The sequence below is a fragment of the Ochlerotatus camptorhynchus genome, unplaced genomic scaffold, assembly GCF_037179485.1.
Source record: "Ochlerotatus camptorhynchus isolate MF236.1 unplaced genomic scaffold, CSIRO-AGI_Acam_v1.1 ptg000403l, whole genome shotgun sequence".
In the NCBI taxonomy this organism is placed as follows: Eukaryota; Metazoa; Arthropoda; class Insecta; order Diptera; family Culicidae; genus Ochlerotatus; species Ochlerotatus camptorhynchus.
The window spans coordinates 681,745-697,691 of record NW_027040889.1 but is presented as its reverse complement, the minus strand read 5'-3'; the positions used below and the strand labels follow the sequence as shown (position 1 = coordinate 697,691).

Sequence of the window (15,947 nt, the reverse complement as noted above, 5' to 3'; positions counted from 1 at the left end):
ACTGTTTCTTCAAAGGCAGCGCGTTCTCAAACACCTTAGGTGTTTTACGAAGTCTGGCCTTCATGATGGCCTGAAACTTCTCAATCGGGCGAAGTTCCGGTGAGTTCGGTGGGTTGACGTCTCGGCCTCGCGTAGTAACAGCATGCCACATCCGGTCAAAACAGCGTCTCGCCTCCATGAGACCACAGTATAGGTACGAGGCGCTTCTGAAGGCACTCGTTCTGGCCATCGATTTGCCCGTTGATGATACCCATCGTGATGTACGGCTGGCTCATCTTGCCGCACCCACAGATGGCCTGCCAAACCAAGAACGTTTTGGCGAATTTGTCCACCTTCTTCTTCCTTACCTCCTCAGAAACGGTCAATTCAATCGTGATGTGGCAACCTAAAACTCTTGCCCCGGTAACTGCTTTGTAACTGATGTAAATCTCGTCGTCCATCACGACGCACATCGGTTTCGTCAGCCGCTCCCGGTACAGCTTCCTGGCGTGGGTTTTGGCCACCATATTTTGTTTGTCGCTCCGGTTCGGTGCCTTCCAGACCTTGTAGACGTGGATGCCAGCACGTTTCATCGTTTTTTGGACAAACAGATGACAACATCCACCTTCCTCGCCGCATCGCGGATCGAAAAGCGCACAAGATTTTTTGGCGGATCTGCTTTTGCTCCGATGCCATATCGATAACCACTTAACAGATTTTGATGAAATTCTGCCATCGTAAACATTACACTTAGCTAGTTTCAGTCAAAATTTCATAAATGTTTACCCACTCGCTAAAAACTTACACACATATCAATGGGTCTCACCTTTTTGAGTACAGTCTTTATTAGCCGTACATCAGCAAAGAGGTGATTACTTGGGTAGTTGTTTTAGCTCATTTCGAAAAAAATCTACATTTAATGCAAACGTTTCATGACATAATGCAACCGCCAAATCGTCCTGAAAAATGAGCAGATAGAATGCTGAATGAAATTTTGCTGAAATGCCTACTGAAATAATGAATCCGTAGAGTTTCGTTGCGCCTCACCTCATCATGATGGACATAAGTTGTATTAGCATCATATCAAAGTTACTGGATTTCAGTTACTGAAGTACTACTGACTCAATCAGTGCGGTGTCCAAACCAGAGGTGGTGAATGTAATAAAAATGATTCATATTTTTTTACCTCATAGAAAGTATTTTGGTTTATCCAAATAATCCTAAACTTTCGATCTAGAAACTCTACATATAAGTCTTTTACGATTAATTATTTAGTTATATGCAGGGGATATACAAAATGATCGGGACAGGCAACTTTTTCCAAAATTCCAATTAACCAACTGTGATGTGACCGGATGTATTTGACGGGAAATTCATAGTAGTTTTATTAAATCATTTGAAAATTGAAGATTTGCCAGATTTTTGGGGGGTGCGCAAAAACAGATTTTTTCCATTGCTTGTATTTTTTCCTCAATACGAGTATGATTCCATGTTTGTTTTCTTATACAAACAGAAATTCTGAATTCAATGCTGGGTACAGATCCAAGATCTGTTGAGAAATCGTTTCCGTAATCTATTGCATCACGTCAATATGGGTATCAATTTTTCAGCGCGATATCTCTAGAATAGTTTTCAGCGTCACAAGTTGCGATGGCCTTCCTGCTTCAGGTTCTGGGTTTCCCCGGGGAAGTGGCCAATTTGGGACATGAACGGAACTATTTCAATATGGGTGTCAAACTTCAAGATTTTTTACGCCAATGCCAATGGTAGCTTTTTCAAGTCCACAGCTTGTCATAGTTTCCTTGGAACAGGCTCTGGGTGACCCAGGGGAGTGGCCAATTTAGAACATGACCAAAACCATATTAATACGGGTGTCAACCTTCAAGATTGTTCAAACCATGGTAGATATGTCAAGTCAACAGCTTGCACCAGTTACTCTGAAGCAGTTGCTACGTACACCGGGGAAGTGGCCAATTTTTTTCATCCAGAACCTGCTCCAAGGAAACCGGGGCACGCTGTGGTCCTGAAAAAGCTACCATTGGCATTGGCTTGAAAAAACCTGAAGTTCGACACCCATATTGATATTGTTCCGATCATGTCCCAAATTGGCCACTTCCCGCGGGAAACCCAGAATCTGTTCCAGGATGGCTATCGCAGCTTGTGATGCTGAAAACGATTCCGGAGACATCACGCTGTTAAACCATGAGGATTGATACCCATATACATCCGGATATGTTCCGAATGCCCTGCTTCTAACCAGAGTCAAATTCCCGCATGCGATAACCCAAATCACATGAGAATTCACGAACTAGTTCAATGGACGTAATTTTGACTGCCAAGGGCCACAGAGGTCACGTTCGGATATGTTTCGGATTCGCCCGGGAAAGTTGCCAGTTTCTGACTAGGGTCAAAATTCATCATGCGATACCTAAAATCACATGAGAATTTATTTATTATATCACATCGTATGAGCACTTTGCTGAAATTTCAATTGGCAAGAAGGGTCAAATATCACCATAGGTGGATTAAATCTAGTTTTTCAGAACAGGCCCACTGTGAGGTAGTGTTGTTGATACACTTTTGGCTTCGAAATCAGCGGGATCGAAATCCTCTTCAAGGTTGACGTTCACTAATAGGTGGGCTTGGAACAGTGAACAGCAGAAAGAGCTTCATCCCAGTGACAGCTTTGTTTCCACAGTTCCTGACTGAAGATCAGTTGAACTATGAGAACGTGAATCAAATAACATCTACGCTGGGTTTCCACACTTTAAGTTCTTAAATTCTCCAGAACGGCTTAGCATGAAACCCGCCGAATCGATCAGCTCTATTTTTTTTTAACTCTTTATTTGTTCCAAATTCAAAATAAATTACATTTCATTTTAACCTAAGTGCTCCAGTTACTACAGTAACTTACCAGCCTTAATTGTTATGATATATATCTAAGTATTTTTACATTGTTCCTGTCTTGGCAATTCAGTATTTTAAACAGGTTTTTTAAACCTGCATGTCAGTATAACAATTGATATCTTAAAACTAAAAACTAAAACTAAATCTTATCTAAGTATAAAGGGAATTAATCGTTGCAATTGAGGATTGCAACGATTTTCGCCTGAAATTATTAATTATTTTGTTGGACATTTGTTCTACAGTCTCAACATTCGAAATTCTATGTACCTCAGTAGTACTGTACCAGGGAGGCAACTTCAAAATCAATAATAGAAGTTCATTCTTCTGGCAAAGTTTGGATTTCCTGTTTATAAGAGGATACAAACATTTTATATATTTGTTACATTTGGCTTGAATGCCCTCAATGTGATCTTTAAAAGTTAATTTTTGGTCAAGTATTAATCCAAGATATTTCACTTGGTTTGACCAGGAAATAGGAACTCCGTTCATAGTGACTATGTGACTACTACTAGGTTTCAAAAACGAAGCTCTAGGCTTGTGTGGAAATATTATAAGTTGAGTTTTGGAAGCGTTGGGAGAAATCTTCCATTTTTGTAAATAAGAAGAGAAAATATCTAAACTTTTCTGCAGTCTGCTGCAAATAACACGAAGACTTCTTCCTTTAGCCGAAATGCCTGTGTCATCAGCGAACAAAGATTTGCTGAGCTTTTTCCAAATTTGTGATCAACATTTTAACACCTTCTTTAAGCGCTGGAATAGGCTTTTGAGGTTTTTTCAAAATTTTTGTGAGTTTCCAAAAGGGTTTGGAACTCGGGTCTAGTTTAGAAACATTATTTTCAAAAGTTTTGTTCCTCAGGGCAGAGAATCGTTTTTTAATTTGTTTTTGTAAATCCCGCCAGATAACTTTCATGACAGGATCGCGTGTTCTTTGATATTGTCTCCTACGGACATTTTTAAGACGGATCAATAGCTGAAGATCGTCGTCTATTATAATTGAATCGAATTTAACCTCGCATTTTGGTACTGAGGCAGCTCTTGTTTCAACTATAGAAGTAGTCAGAGATTCAAGAGCATAATTAATTTCATCTTTGGTTTGCAAAGGAATGTTTGGATCGAAGTTATATTCCATAAATGTTCGATATTGCTCCCAATCAGCTCTATGGCAATTGAAAATAGAGCTGTTGGGATTACAAATTATTTCTTGGGATATTTCAAAAGTTACTGGAAGGTGATCAGAACCGAAGTCAGCATGGGTAACCAATTGGCTACAAAGTTGACATGAATCAGTTAAGACCAAATAAATAGTGGAGGGATTTCTTGCAGAAGAAAAGCATGTTGGGCTGTTTGGATATTGAATAGTATAATAACCTGCAGAACAATCATAACACAGAATATTACCATTGGAATTGCTTTGAGCATTATTCCATGAGCGGTGTTTTGCATTAAAATCACCAATAATGAAGAATTTAGACCTATGACGGGTAAGTTTCTGGAGGTCACCCTTGAGAAAATTCTTTTGCTGGCCTACGCATTGGAATGGCAAATAGGCAGCTATAAACGTAAGTTGTCCAAATTTTGTTCCAACAGCAACTCCCAAAGTTTCAAAAACTTTGGTTTCAAATGAAGAAAGTATTTTATGTTTGATTCGTCTATGAATAATGATGGCAACGCCACCACAGGGTCCATCAAGACGATCATTTCTATAAATCAAATAATTTGCGTCCTTCTTAACCTTATGGTCAGGTTTAAGGAACGTTTCAGTTATAACGGCAATATGCACGTTATGAACTCTCAAAAAGTTAAATAACTCATCTTCATTATCTTTAAGAGATCGAGCATTCCAGCAATAGCAGCATAGGTAGCTCCTTTAACTCAATGAACATTTTTAGCAGCTATGGGAGTAGGTACAGATGAAACATTTGAAGCAGGGGTGATATTTGTACCTACGGGTACGAATGTAGAATTTGTTCCTCGCTGACCGTTGTTAACAGCAGAGGAATTTGTACCTGGACGGAAACGTTGAGCGTTTCCTACCTGTCGCTTAGAACGAGATTGTAGGATCACTTTGCGAGTCTTACATTCCCAAAAATTGGATATGTGATTTTCACCACAATTTGAACATTTAAATTTCTTAGGATCTTCCTTCATAGGACAGTCGTCCTTTGCTTGAGAGGAATCACCACAATTCATGCATTTAGCTGGCATGTAGCAATTTTTAGTTCCATGACCCCATCCCTGGCACTTACGGCACTGAGTGAGGTTTTGGAAATTTCCTCCAGTCTTCCTGAAGTGTTCCCACTTCACTCGGACATGGAGCATAAGGCTAGCTTTTTCTAAGGCTTTAAGGTTGTTTAGTTCACTAGACTTGAAGTGAACTAAATAAAAATCATTAGAAATCCCGTTGCGCGAATCGCCAGGACGGGATTTCATTTTCATTTTGATTAATTTTGTCAGTTCATTTTTGATCTGATCCAGGGATTCACCACTGGGCAGTCCTTTCATGACAACCTTGAACACACGTTCAGTTTTGGTGTCGTAAGTAAAAAAATCTGTGCTGCTTCTCAGTAAGATACTTGAGAAGACATTTAAATCCGTCCAAGGTTTCAGCCAATACACGGCATTCACCCCGACGTCCAATTTGTAGTGAAAACTTAACTTTCACGAAATTCAAAAGTTCCATGCGAAGAGCATGGAAATCGGAAGTGGTTATCACAATAGGGGGAATCTTTTCCTTCTTGGCATTAAGCCGGGAAAGTTTACTAGAATTTTTCTTGGATGATGGATCATTCTCATCATCCGTGAGCAAATCAAATTGATTACTCAAATTAATTTCATCAGAAGGGGGTCAAGAGTTTGCCCCTTTCTTTTGCGTTTAGGCGCCATGGCGGCAGTAAATTTTTTATCCAAATCGACTTCCAAGCAGATTACTATAAGAATCTGAAGGATCGAAGAGGAATTTTCCAAATCGATATCCAAGAAGGATTACCTCGGGTAGGGTCCAAAAAAGGATCGAAGAGGAATAAGAGTTGAACAAGGTAGAAAATTTTTACAGGTTGATCACTGAAAAGTGCTGTTTAAATTTGTTGTAGCTTTAGGTAGTAGTAACACTTCCTTAAGCAAAAAGCAAATAGATCCGCACGGCAAGAGAGCACGATGCGGACTGATCGATCAGCTCTATGATTTCTCGAATCTCCTGCCTACCTTCTTCTACGGTGTTTACTCCTTATGACGTAGAAGTCATCTTGACTACCTAGGACGCTACAGTAGGCTGGCCCACATTTATATGGGAGAAATTGTTTACCCTTGTTTTCAACGGGCCGCAGATGTGTGCCATTAGGTGAGAACACCACTCTCTGAAAATTTCAGCGCATTCGGATGTAACACGAGATGGTGCTTTTGATTTAAACTTCATATGGGGATTTTCGTTGAAATTAGTGGAGAAATAACATTCCTTCACTCTTTCGTGCATAGAACTTGTCCAGCCATCTCGATTAAGCTCAGAATTTTAGCACATGTAGCTTAAACTATAAGGATCAACTTTGCTGAAGACAGCATTCCGATTCAAGTTAGCGTTATGGATGTTATTATTTTTGAATTTATATTGGCTTTTTGTTCGTATATTGAATCAAAATACAGGCAGCTTATGCAACGTATCAACTTTATTACCACTAAAAAAAAGTTCACATTTTCCACATTCCAATATCCAAACTAATCTATTTAGGTGAGATGACCACTCTCTGAACGTTTCAGCTGCGTTTGACATAACATGGGCCGGTGCTTTTGGTTTAATCACAGACAAACAGACGTAATACTTGTGTATCTTCGTTCACGCCTTTAACGGTTGATTTGAATATTATAAGTTCCACGAACTACTCGCCGCAGCGCTGGCATTGGATCATTTTGACGTTTTCATACATTCTATAGAACTTTTATGCAATATTGTTTGCGAGTTAGCGAGCAGGCTTGTTTTTCGCGAGAAGCCTGAGAGATGTCTTTACTGAGGTCCTATGTTTTGAGATACTATGTTTTCAAGAAAAACTTTTTCAAAGAATTACGTTTTGTCAGTCTGTGGATTAATTTTTATGCGAGGGATTTTTTGGAAATGTTCCTATGCAAAATGCTCATATACATTCAAAGACGAATATCTCAATAAAGCTAACTGGATTCATGAGGCAGTTGTTGCAAAGTTGTTACTCATGTTTTGAACAAAAAAAAAAAAATCGATAATAAGGATACTTTTTATAATCGAAAGAGTGTAGGGTTATCATTTTTTCATGTATTTTATCCAGATTTCCCATACTATGAACTTCAAACTAAAAGCGCCAGCTCATCTTACTATCAAATGAGCTGAAACTTTCTGGGAATGGTTTCCTCACCTAGTGGCACAAATCTAGTGGACCAGTCTAGCTGCAGGTTTTGTCAATCATCTGCTAAACTATGCAGGCATTTTGTGGCTCGATATGGTGAGGATGATGTACCGTACGTAGCTGTGACGTAAATTCGAATGTGCGGAATTAATCTCCACAAATTGTTCCAGGTTCTCCATTACTAAGTCCACACAGAGGAACAGTGCAAGTTCATACAACGATATCTGTGTTCTGAAGGTAATCGTCTCAAGATCTGCCCAATTCACGTCATCATAGATTATATCCAGACAGACGTTGAAATGGGGTTATAATTTTGTTCTGTTTATTTCACGGTAACACCAATTCGTCAGTCCTAATAAACCGTTGCAGAATGCACTTCGTCCGTTCCGTTTTGTCTATTTTTTTTTTATTAATTACTTTATTTGTACAGGCTCAATCGAATAAACTTTACAGAGCCGAGTTATCATTTTTGTTATACATTATTGATTTCTTATATTTAAAGTTAAAAGAGCTGGACCGGATACTCGCGGTTGTCTCGAGGTTAGTGGGGATTAACAATTTTTTTTGGATGGGAAAAGGGAGAGGAAGGTTTGAAATGTGGTTTACGATACAAATATTTAATTAATCCTAAAACATGAACTAATTTCTATTCATCTTGAAAACAAACATAAAAAAACCCACACGTACAAAATACAAACTAAACACAAGGTTAATAAAACTTACAATCTAATGTTAATATTCTTAAAGTAAACATATATGAGTTTCATAAACTCCAGATCGCGTCTAGCCAAAATATCCCGAACTGGAACATTAGGTTGTCTACCTCGAGCCCGAAGGGAATCATAAAAATGTGATCTGACTCCACGATACTCCGCACAAGACCAAAGGATGTGATCAGCGTCCTGGTAACCTTGTCCACATTCACAGAGATTGCTGTCCTTCAGCCCAACACGGAACAAGTGAGCGTTTAACGAATAGTGATTGGACATGAGGCGAGACATCATACGAATGAAGTCTCGACCCACATCCAACCCCTTGAACCAAGAACTCTTCGACACCTTAGGGATGATCGAATATAGCCATCGTCCCAAACTCCCTTCACTCCACTTATTCTGCCAGCTGACGAGTGACTGTTGACGATAAATGAAGAAAAATTCATCGTAGCCGATTTGTCGATCGTAAATATCGCCTTCCATAGCGCCCACCTTAGCAAGTGAGTCAGCCATCTCATTGCCCGGAATCGAGCAATGAGATGGGACCCATGCAAAGGTGATGACAAAAGATCTTAAAGATAAAGCACTTAAAAGCTCTCGTATTTTCATGAGAAAATACGAGGAGTGCTTTACCGGCCTCATAGAGCGAATAGCCTCGACAGAACTGAGACTATCCGTAAAAATAAAATAGTGATCTGGTGCAAGTGAGGCGATCGTTTCTAGCGTATAGTGTATTGCCGCCAGTTCAGCAACATATACGGAACAAGGAGCTTGAAGCATTCGAGAGGCGCTATGAAATTCGTTATAAATACCAAAACCAGCGGACGACTCAATTAGTGATCCATCTGTGAAGAACGATCTTGCGGAATCAACTTGGCCAAACTTTGCAGCGTAAATTGACGGAACAATCATGGAACGATGATGTTCTGGGATCCCACGAATCTCCCGCGTCATAGATAAATCAAAACTAACTGAATTGCCGAAGTCGGAGAAGCATACACGATGAGGATTATGCTGTGAAGGGCTGACATCCTGTGTTATGTACACGTAGTACAATGACATAAAACGAGTTTGAGGGTTCAGCTCAAGAAGCTTTTCACAGTTTTCGATTACCAGTGGGTTCATAACTTCGCAACGGGTGAGGAGCCTGAGGGACAATTCCGAAAACCGATCCGATAGTGGCAACATGCCCGCCAACACTTCTAGACTCATCGTATGAGTCGAGTGCATGCATCCTAACGCGATACGAAGACAACGATACTGGATACGTTCCAGTTTGATGATGTGAGTTTTAGCCGCCGACTGGAAACAAAAACTACCGTATTCTAAAACCGATAAAATCGTTGTCCGGTACAACGTTAGAAGATCTTGCGGATGGGCTCCCCACCACGTTCCGGTAATTGTTCGGAGAAAATTGATCCTTTGTTGGCATTTTCGTCTCAGATACTCAATGTGGGATCTCCAGGTGCATTTTGAATCGAACCAGACCCCAAGATATTTGAAGGACATAGAATGAGTGATCGGTTTACCCAAAAGTTGAAGCTTTGGTTGTGCTGGGCTATGCTTCCTAGAAAAAACGACCAACTCAGTTTTCTCCGTGGAGAATTCGATACCTAGCTGAATAGCCCAAGTAGACAAATTGTCTAAGGTATCCTGTAAGGGTCCTTGCAGGTCGACCCCTTTGGGCCCTGTCATAGACACTACGCCATCATCTGCAAGTTGTCTCAACGTGCAGTTGTCACTTAGACAATTGTCAATTTCTCTGATGTAGAAATTATACAAAAGGGGGCTTAAACATGAGCCCTGGGGGAGACCCATGTAACTAAATCGAGAAGCTGTAGAGTTTCCATGAGAAAAGCTCATATGTTTCTCTGACAGCAAATTGTACAAAAAGTTATTTATTAATGGAGAAAGGCCACAAGCGTGGAGTTTGTCTGAAAGGACTTCAACGGATACTGAATCAAAAGCCCCCTTGATATCCAAGAATACAGAAGCCATTTGCTCTTTTTTAGCAAAAGCCAACTGAATTTCTGTGGAAAGCAACGCGAGACAGTCGTTCGTTCCCTTGCCCCTACGGAATCCAAATTGAGTATCTGAGAGTAGGTGGTTCGTCTCAACCCATTTGTCCAAGCGAAAAAGGATCATTTTCTCCAACAATTTTCGAATGCACGATAGCATCGCGATGGGACGATACGAGTTATGATCTGACGCGGGTTTTCCAGGCTTTTTAATGGCTATAACTCTCACTTGCCTCCAATCATCCGGAACAATATTGAGCTCCAGGAACTGACAAAACAAGTTCAACATGCGCCTCTTAGCGACGTCTGGGAGGTTCTTCAACAAGTTGAACTTGATTCTATCAGCCCCCGGAGCCGAATTGCCACACGAAAGGAGCGCGAGTGAGAGTTCCAGCATTGAAAAAGGCTGGCTGATCTCGTCTACAGAATTCGTCGTTTCGCGAGGAATCATCTGTGCCGGCACGGAATCAGGACATACTTTTCGCGCGAACTTGAGAATCCAACGATCTGAGTACTCCTCGCTCTCGTTGTTCGAAGACCGGTTACGCATCCTTCGCGCCGCGTTCCAAAGCGTATTCATCGACGTTTCGCGTGATAATCCGTCCACGAATTGCCGCCAGTATCCGCGTTTCTTGGCTTTGATGAGGCTCTTGAGTTCGTGTTCAAGAGCCGAGTACGCTTCGAAATACACGGGTGTTCCACGTTTCCGGAAAAGCTTAAACGCGTCGGACTTTTTACGATAAACCTCAGTGCATTGGTGGTCCCACCAAGGGGAAGGAGGTTTCCTACGCAAAGACGTTCCAGGAACCGGCCGAGTTTGAGCTCGAAACGCGCTGTCCAAGATCAGATTGGAGAGGAAGTTATATTCCTCCAACGGTGGAAGCCCTTCTACCGACGACACGGCTTCCTCTATCGCGGTCTTGAACGTTGTCCAATCGATATTACGGGTGAGGTCGTACGCGACGTTAACGGATTCCGACGGATTGAACCCACTGGCAATCGAAATTTTGATCGGCAAGTGATCACTACCGTGGGGATCCTGGATCACATTCCACGTGCAATCCAACGATAATGAGTTAGAGCAAAGTGTGAGGTCTAATTTACTTCCATTCGAAGATGGTCCAGCCAAACGTGTTACTTCTCCATTGTTAAGAATTGTCATATTGAAGTTATCACAGAGGTCATATATAAAAGTAGAACGGTTGTCATCATACAGTTCCCCCCAGCCTGTACCGTGGGAATTAAAATCTCCCATAATCAACCGTGGAGCAGGAAGTACTGAACATATATCTGAAAGTTGTTTTCGATTAACAACGGCTCTAGGAGGAATATAAACAGAAGCAATACAAAGGCTCTTACCTTTAATAATAGCCTGACATGCGACAACTTCAATACCTGTAAATTGTGGAAGATTCACTCTATAGAAAGAATGGCACTTTTTGATCCCCAAAAGTACCCCTCCTCCACGCGAATCCTCACGATCCAGTCGAATAATGTTAAAATCATAAAAAGGAAGATCTATATCTGAAGAGAGCCAAGTTTCACAAAGAGCAAATGCATCACAATCATTATTGTGAACTAAAAACTTAAAAGAGTCTAATTTAGGAATAAGACTTCGACAATTCCACTGTAGAATAGTGATCAAATCCCCGACCTCGTTTGGAAAATTATCCATCGAAGGAAATGATTGCTGCAATGAGGGGCCACTTCAATGTCAATTGCTTCAAGAGGGTCTTCACAGTAGGAAGCATTGCCAGAACAATGCTTTTGAGAGGATCAGAAATATTCAGGTACTTGAGAATATCGTCCACAATTTTATCAAATGAGAACAACCCAGATGAAGAAGGGGCTTCTGTTCTTAAAAATGGGACATCAGGGGTTTTGGATGTCCCCGGGAGAGGTGGAAAATCCTGGGTATAGTCAGTTCTTCTGAATCCAGGAGGAGTAGAAACTTCCTTTTTTCCACCATTCCTTGATTTGGGCAAGCTGATTTGGGGTTCTTCATTCTCAACTTTCCGCGAACGGATGCGTTTTCGTTTCCGTGCTGAAAAACAGAAAGAAGTTCCCTCCTCAGCCAAGTCAGAGTCAGTCTCGTCATCTGACAAAAGAGAAAAGGGATTTTTGTCGTTGGTCGATGGCGTGGCCGTCTTAAGCATTTCTGCAAAAGACTGCCGGGAACGTTCCTTAAGTGAGCTTTGTCATTTCTCCCCGCGTTGTTTGTACACCGGGCATGACGAGATACCATGAGGAGTTCCCTTACAGTACACGCATTTTGGTGCGGTAGCTGCACAGGTGTCATCCCCATGCTTCTCTCCGCATTTGGAACAGCGTGCCTTGCTGCCACAGTGGGAGGCCGTATGTCCCAACTGCTTACAGTTTTGGCAGTTCATGACCCGGGGAACGAACAAACGCACAGGTAGTCGAAGTTTTCCCAGCTCGATGTAGTGAGGAAGGGCTGAACCAGAAAAGGTCACACGGAACGAGTCTGTGGGGGTAAAACTCTTTTTACCCTCGCTGACAGATACTGAGCCCAGTTTTTGGACATCCAGTATCTTCACCGGGGGAAGCAAACGGTTCTTGAAACGGCCAACCGCCTGCTTCTCCAAGATCTCGGGGGTCAGACTCGCTTCGGTGACCACACCTTCGATCTCCACATCACGAGCTGGGATGTAAACTCTGTACTCGAGCGTGAAGAGCTGGGAGGCAGCAATCTCGTTAGCCTGCTTCAGGTTAGAGACGGAGACACGAAGTTTATTGTGCCTAACCTTCGTGATTTCAGTCACGGCCGAGTATCGCTTCGTCAGATCATTAGTAATTTGCATTACATTCAAAGGTTTGTTTCTGGGCTGAAAGTAGACAACCCATGGGCCAGTCGAGTCATCTGGATAGGCTCGCGATCGGGGGTTTATCTGAGCCTGTCCTTTGCCAGACTGAGACGATGAACCAGAGAGAGATGACGTACGTTTTCGACCCTTCTTGCCATCGCGTGGCAAAGTGGTGTCATCTTCCGACAAAACGTCCATTTCGTCTTGCGACAAAATGTCCATTTTGCCGTACTAGTGGGAGCGAAAAACGCTCTACCACTGAAACGATAATCACTCGGACACAATACACAAAAAAAAATACAAACACAGAACACAAACTTAAAATTTAACTGTGGGCGAAAGAGAGAAACAAGAACAAAAACTTATCTGATAATCCTATACTACTACCACCGAGCGTTTAAACGGCAGCAGCGGAGCGACGCGCAGCGTGGATGATCTTCGATCAGCGTGTGCGGGCGGTCTTCGTTGGTGTGTGCTTATGTTAGGGTCGGCACTCAGCACACACGATGATAGATGAGCGGTGTAAATGCGGAGGCAGATGCTGACACTCGATGACGATGATCCGTGTGCAGGTATGCGTTACCACGCACCGATGGTGCGCAAAATGGTTGGCGAATTGGCAATCGTAAAAACAATTTTCCTTCCGATGATGCCGAAAACACACTTTCTTCTCAGAAAAAAAACTCACTTTTAGTTAATTACTTAGCTGGGAACTCTAAGCGAGAAAAAACTGACAATTTAAATCAAGCGAATAGCGAGAAAACTTCCAAAATAGCGGAGCGCGAACTAAGTCGACCGTACTTCTTGCTAGGACGCAGTGGAATGTTCCGTTTTGTCTAGTAATAAAGTTGTTAATTAGTGTTTGCGTGATAAATAAAACAAAACAAAATTTTAACGCACATTCCAAAGCATGTCTGGACCGGTACTGTGAATTGGTAGTTCTTGGGACGCTAATTTTCAGAAAACAGATATGGATTGCATGTACTTTCACTGCTCTCTATGCGGACATAGTAATGGAGAACACGGAATGATTTGTCTTCTAGTCTGATTTTTTCAACACGAAATATGCTTTGCTTTCTATTGGTGTCAGGTACGTTAAACTAATATTTTAGTCCAATTATTATGGATAATTATAGGCTAATGGTTAACGTCTATGGAACTGAGATAGGGGCTTATAAATAGTTTCCCGAAATTTCTACATTTAGGCGGGAGAGCTGATTTCAGGCCAAAGAGATTTCAAATGGCCCTCAAGTGAAAATTCACCAGTCATTTGGCTTTATATCTGACTTATTGTGGTTTTATAATGGCAATAAACAATATTTTTAGTTTAAAAACAGCATTTAATAGTGTTAAACGTTTTTGGTCAGCAATTTAGATTTTTGCTGTCTTAAAAACTTTATAAAGTCTGAAAATAAAGCCAAAAAGTGTCTGGATTTAAAAATTAATTTAATGCAGCACTCTATTCCTTCATAAAACTGTTTTGTTGTGAATTAATCATAAACCTCGTTAGTTCAAAAACTAACGTTCGGTTTTAAACTAGAACAAAAAGAAAATATTATTGCCTTTTGGTGTCAATAAAGTGCATCATAAAATAACCCATTACTCTGTTAAAAAATTGAACATGCTGAAAAAATAGGATCGTAACATTTTATAGAAACATGTTGTACATAAGGCTAGCAAGTTTCCATCAAATACAATCAGCTATAAATGTGTTGTAAACAGGTAATTGAGTCATGCAATACCGAATTATAACTTCAAGATAACAAGTGCTGTCAGAAAGGTTGAATACTTCACAAACAACAAAACACAGAGTTCAAAACATGATGTTTTCAAAGCAATTTAATATATCTTATTTGCCACTGGGATTTCCTTTCTTTTTCATGAACGATGTTGCAAGTGTTACTTGGTCATCAAATGGAATTGTTTAAGAACTTTGCACAATCTGAGAATTATTTTTAATGTTTAACCGTTCAAATCAGATGTTCACAAGCCTATAATTATCATGCAAAGTAAAGAAAAAAGGTTTAAGAAAGCAAATCATTAACATACTTATTTATTTACCACAAATATACAATATGTGAGGATGTAAAAAATTGACAATCCTAAAACATTAACCATTTGACCGAGGGAATTTTTCTTGTCATTTTAAGAATACTATTTTCATTTCGTTGTTCCCTTAGATGGAGATACTAAACGTGAAATATCAGACTTAAAATGGAAAATTTCATACGATCGATTAAAGTATTGGGTTGATAAGTCCGTTATAGTACGGCGCTGTGAAAATTGTATTTAGAAAGTAGAGCTGGGACTCTGATTATTCGGTTATTTTTCAATTTTATTAAATTTTGGCAATTAATAGATCTGCCATTCCACATCAGGTCACATGGGCAACCTAGAACCAACTTTTTGTCAAATATTCAGAACAGTAAATAAGAAAACTGCTAAAGGTAGAATAAATTTGAAATTTCACTATCCGGATATCCGGACAGTTACTATCCGCTTGATTACCATCTCAACGTTTTTTCAATAAATTTTATATCAATATTGAGCACTAGAAAGCATAAAATTCTGTAAACTGAATATCAATTCAACGATATTTCATTTGTCTGAAAGTAATTTTATTGAAAAATAAAACTGAAGTAGTTGAAGTCCCAGCTCTAATAGAAAGTAGAACACGAGCAGAGGAAGATACAAATCGGAATGATCATCCCCCGTTGATGATGGATGGTGAGGGGTATCACCCCCGCTACCACTGGCAAAAGGAATGGTCGTTGATTTGCTCATGTACCTCCGATGTGCAGAAACCTTTCAATCGATTGTTTCACACTTTATTCTTATTACTCAAATTTACCATACAAAAAGACTGCGACAATAGTGACCCATAGAAGTAAAGGCTCACATTGACCCACTTTTTGTAAGACAAAAGAGCCCCCGAAGAAACATTTCATTTGTAATCTTAAATGACGGGAAAAGTGCCCTTTTCAAATGGTTTTAAGAATGCTAATTGTTTAAATTTAATTTTGAAAAAGTCACCGTGTTTTGTTGATTTTCGAATTATATTCTACAAATTGGTTTCCTAAAGCTTAAAATTATCAACTAGGACCATGATGTTTCCAGAGGTTGAGCGTTGTCATTTAA

General features: G+C 40.4%; 1 protein-coding gene across 6 annotated transcripts in view; it reads left to right on the top strand.

Annotated features, from left to right (window-relative positions):
• Mmp1 (Matrix metalloproteinase 1) overlaps positions 1 to 15,947 on the top strand; it is a 129,056-nt gene that overhangs the window by 110,543 nt on the left and 2,566 nt on the right. The gene's annotated exons all lie outside the window — the stretch shown is intronic.